A 5,999-nucleotide genomic window follows, 5' to 3' on the forward strand; every position below is an offset into this window, starting at 1 on the left:
AATGATGAGTAGAGAGCAGCCCCATCAGATTTCAAAACATATTATAATGATACAGTAATTAAAATGGTAATAGCAAAAATTGAACAGAAAAGAACCATAAGAAGCATACCCATATAATTCATGATGAAAAGACAATTCCAAATCAATGTAGATATAATTCTATATAATAAATAAGTTAGGAAAACTAGCAATCTCTTCTGAAAGAACTTTCCGCCATACACGCACATACACACACACACACACACACAAATCAATTCCATATGGATTAAAGCACTAAGCAATAAAAATATGTAAAATATTAGAAGAAAATGTAGAACAATATTTTTATAATCTTGGGATACAGAAGCTGCTTAAGTATGAGACAAAACCAAGAAACTATAAAATAAAAATTTTAATATTTACATATTTGTATAATTAAATATTTATGGCTAATTGCATAATAAGTAAATTTTTAAAAAGACAAATGATAGACACTTGTAATACATAGCAGACAAAAGGATATCAGTTCTAATATCCAGAGATCTACAAATCAACAAGGAAAAAAGATAAATGACTCAACAGAAAAACAGACAAAGGAAATGATCAAGCAATCTCCAATGGAATACGAATAGCTAATAAATATATTTAAAGGTGCTTAACTTTACTAGCAAGTAGGGGGAAAATAACTTAAATAAATGACATTGGATTTTTCATCCAAAATGCTGACAAAATTAAAAAGAATGATAGTGTCCAGCATGCCAGAAGGGTAATTTAGCTCAAAACCTTTGATCTAGCAGTTATACTTCTAAGGTACTTGCTTATAAAAATACTTCTAAACATGCAAAAGATAGATTTATAAGAATGCTTTTTATAGCATTAGCTGTAATAGTAAAAAAAACCTGTTAAACTAAAGATCATATGGAAAAAGTTGAATAAATTATATAGTACACCCTACTACGGAATTCTACTAGCTATTACAACAATGATTTTCTATTGAGTACGAAAGGGAGTGGGGACGAGATGGCAAGTTGCAGAATAATACAGTAAGTCCTTATTTAACTTTATAGATAGGTTCTTGGAAAATGCAACTTTAAGGGAAACAAAGTATCACAAAACATTTTATCATAGGCTGATTGATAGAAACAAGAGATAAGTACCTATGGCATATTTCTGGTCACAAAAACATCACCAAACTTCTAAATAAAGAACCAAACACTTCTAATATCAAACATTGAAATAAACATGAGCTATACATACATTTTAAAAAAATGAATAAAAACAAAGAGAATGATTTTCCAACCTGCTTATTCCAGTTCAGGTCATGGGTGACTGGAGCCTCTCTCAACAGCTCAGGGAGCAAAGCAGGATCCACCTGGGACAGGATACCCTTCCATCGCAGGGCACATTCACACACACCCACTCACTCAGACTGGGGCAGTGTAGACACGTAACCTCCCCTTACATGCACATCTTTTGGAATGGGAGTCCCCAGAGAAAACCCATGCAATAAATAGGGAGAGAACTTGCAAACCACACAGACAGTGGCCCTAGCCGAGTAATTTTTTTCTCATCAACTTTAATGAAACGAGATTGAACAAAACAACATTATTAGAGGATCTGCTCTATGTATAGGATGATTTCACTTTGTAAAATACACAAGAACACACACATGCATATAAACAGAAAAAGTACTTGGAAGGTACAAAGCAAACAAATCATCATGGCTGTCTCTGGGAAGCAGGACTGGGAGGATATTTTCATTTGTTCCTTTATATACTACTGCTCTTTTTACTTTTATAAAAAGCATGTGTTACTTTTGTAACAGAAAAGAAAACAACACAATCTCACTCTATAACTCTCGGATTAAAAAACTATAAGGAAATATAAAAAAGCTGTATTAAATCTCACTATATAGGGGCGATTATTATTAACATGTCAACACTTATTTTTCAGTCCCTGTCATACATTTTTTACATTATTTGAGATCTTACTCTATGTAATTTTGGGCTTGTTTTTCAACTAGTATATTTTCCCTATAGAAAATTTAGAGAATAAAGAGCCACAAGAGAATAAAAAGTACATGTATTTCCACCATCCAGAGATAACTGCTTTAGAAAACATCATGAAATTCAAGTGCACAGACTTAAATTATGAATAATCCATGCTGTCATAGATTATGCACACCATTTCATTAAGCCATGCATGGCCCTTTTATTTTTATCCATTAACTTGTTTCATAATAATAATACGATTATTAAATAATCAATAATGTTCTTAATTATGTAATGAACACCCACCCAACTCACCCATCAAACCTAAGCACTAGAATTCAGACAATAACTTCAATCTACTTCTATGATTCTCTCCTTTTCCAACCACCTTTCCTTAACTTCAGTAACCATTATCCTGAATTTTTTATTGGTATTCCTTTGCTTTTTAATAGTTTTGATTCCAAGTTTATATGTATCGAAATAATATAGTGTTTAGTTTTACTTGTTTTTGAATAATCTAAAAAGGATATCCTATTCTATGTAGTCTTCTGGGACTTGCTATCTTAATTTAATGTTATAGAAGTAAAATCTAGCTATATTATGTGTAGCTATAGTACATTCATTTCACTGCTATATAATATTCCATTGTGTAAATATATCACCATTTATCCATTTTCTTTTGGGGACATTTATTACCAACATTTTAGTGTATCTTTTTCTGGTTATTTTTCTGAGGACATTTATATTGTTTCCTTTCTACATAATTTGAACACTATATATACTTTCATGTGACCTGTTCTTCTCACTAATGAGATCTTGTGAACATATTCTCATTTCAGTAAATATTCTTCTGTGGTGGCTACATAGTATTTCATCATATAGTTACAATACACTTTCATCACCCCCAATTGTTGAATATCTGTATTTCCTATATTCTTTTTACTATAAGCTTTATGATGTACATATTCTTCAGATCAGCAATTCTCCTCTCAAGAATTTATTCTAAGTAATATCTGAATAAATTTTCACACAATCACATATAGGACCACCATGTAGGACGAAGCACTTTGTGTTTTGCACAACTCGTATAACATATGTGGGAATCACAGCAGTTTTTATAATACAAAAATATGGAAAGAACTTAATAAAGTAAATCAGTTGTGTATTAAAATTATAATATAGACACATTTACTAACATGGAAAGATGCTTATAATTTATTAAGTGGAAAAAGTAGGTTAAAAGACAGCATTTTATTGTTCATAAAATAAAACAAACATATTTGTGAAACAGTACGGAAGAATATACACCGAAAATTTTACAGTATTATCTCTGAATATTGAGTTTATTTGAGATTTTAATTTTTTTCACTTTACTTACTTATATTTTGAAGTTTTTCCAACAGTAAAACTTGAATACATGTATGATAAAAAGATAAATAATGAATTTTTATGCACAATCATTTAAATATTTTTCCTGAATATAAAATACTTTTATACTCTAAGAACTTCAGGGGAAAAAAAGAACATAAAGAAGTAAATAAAATTCACATGTTATCCTATCCACCTAGAGATAATTAGCTCACAGTCTCCAATGTGTTTATTTCTAGTCACCTGTCTCTGATTATATATTTAAAATAATTGCAGTCATACTTTACATAATCTTAAGTGCTGATTTTTCACTTAATATTATATAATATGAACAGACCATAAATATTTTAATGGAATAATATTCCATCACATGGAAATAGCACATTTACTAATTATACCCTTAGGTTTTACTATTTTTCACTATACCAGATAACTATGTGAGGAATTATCTTTGTGCATGAGTTATCCACATTTTAGATAATTTCTTAGAGTAGATTCATTGAAGTAAAAATAGTAAGTCAAAGAATACCAAGATTTTTATATCCCTTGATGCATATTGCCCAAACTGTACTTACTATACATTTTAAGAGAGCATGGAAAAGTGTGGGGGGGCAGGGGGGAGGAAGAAGTCAAAATACACAAATCCCATGCCCATCTTTAGTGCTTGCTGCTTAATCTCTAATTAAGTAAAACTGATGTAAAAATATCCATCTTATCTAAGGCACAAGGTTATAATCAAATTAGAAAATAGATCCTTTAGTCACCATAAATGTTACTTCTTCAAGAATGCTTTCATTAACTTTCCAGACTCTCACAGCATCCTATACTTACTTTTCCTTCATGGTCTTACAACGACTGATAAATAATTATTCAATTATTCGAACATTGTCTGTTTCTCCCGGATGATTTTAAATTCCATTAAAATATGCCTGGCACACAGTTGGCGCTCAATAAATACTTGTCGAATGAATGGATAACTGAATGAATGAAATGACAGCACTTTGCAAACTAAATCATTAGGTATTTAAAGTATTATTATTATTATTATTATTATTATTATTAATTTGTATTACCATGTAGATGATTCTAAATCTTTAGAGATTCTTTTCTTGCCTAACTGAAATTTCATTATGTGGCTTTAATGCTTGTCATGCCAGGCAGAGGCACAGGTAGCAACATTGCTGGAAGCAACTGATAAGAGCTAAGACTTGGAAAACCAAGTAGTTAGGTCTCTAGGTGAGCATGCTGGGAGTTAAGGAATTGTAGTTACCATTAGTCGGACACTAGGCAGTAGTCAGGAATCCAAGAGGTCAGTGATATTTGAAGCAGGTGGATCCTGGAGGTCAGAAACAAACTAATGGTAAATAGTCTAGATAGTAAGGTGCAAACTGGAGAATGGTCAGATATAAGGAATTAAAGTAGATGAGAGTTGAATTCCAAGCACCAGTACTCAAAAGCATGGAGCTATGAATATGATTCTAAAGCAAAGGGTACTTGAACTCAGTGCTCCCTTATATTATTTCTACCCAAACTGAAAATGCTATGAGGAAGCATTGTGCCAAGTTCCATATACATGAGCAAGGGAATGATAGTAGCTAGTTGAGAAATGAGATTTGTGAATACAAGTAGGTTCTGATAGTAACAAGACAAAGTGAGACCATTTATATATAAGATCTTGTGATAGTCTATATATAAAATGGGAGCAATCAAGCTCTGGATCCTATAATTCTCATATTATAGCACAGTGGTTAGGATCATGGACTCTGGAAACAGGCTAGTAGTGTTCAAATCCAATTCTATCATTTATTAGTTGTGTCCTTTGGACAAGTTACTTCACCTCTGTGTGCCAGTTTCCTCATCTGTAAAACAGGGATGATAATACCTACCTCAATGGGTTCTCATGAAGATTAAGTGAGGTGATACATGTAAGGACCTTAGAACAGTGCCTGGATGCAGCAAATGCCACATTAAATGTTATTACTATTATTATTATTATTATTATATCACCATCATTATTAATATTTAGTCACACAAGACCAAACAAAAATTGATGTTAGAAAAATAGATAAACACACACTGTATGTTTACTTTATCTAAAATAATAAACAGTCTCTAAATAGGAATTTTTCTCATTAAAATAAGAATTTCACTTGCACCTAAACATAATCGACTATATAAAACTATTAAGCATGAGTAATGTAGCAGAATTTATCACAGCAATCCCATGTGTGTTTATTCTATAGAAGCTGTTTTATGAACATTATCTTTAAAAGTTCTAAAGAATAAATACACATTTCCTAATAGCAAAAACAAAACAAAAAAAAACACTCTTAGGTTGATCCATAAGATCTGGTTTATAAGAAGGGATACGCTATTAAATTTTCTGAAGGTAATTCTACTAGAAGCAGGAATATTTGAGTTGGAAGACCTCTCTGTGGAAAGATCTGAACATGGAAAGTCTCAGACTTGGGATGACTAATTTTGAAAAAGTCTGGACCTGGGGAAAGGTCAGAAGACCTGGACAATGGAACATGTTAGAATACCTGAATGTTAGAAGATGGAAGACGTGGATATTGAGCCCGCTGTTGGAAGACTGGGTAGTTGTCGGAAGACGTGGAGATGCTGGAAGACCCGGAGGTGTAGGAAGACATGAATTTTCTG

This window comes from Pteropus medius, unplaced genomic scaffold (genome assembly GCF_902729225.1).
Source record: "Pteropus medius unplaced genomic scaffold, Ma_sr-lr_union100, whole genome shotgun sequence".
Lineage (NCBI taxonomy): Eukaryota > Metazoa > Chordata > Mammalia > Chiroptera > Pteropodidae > Pteropus > Pteropus medius.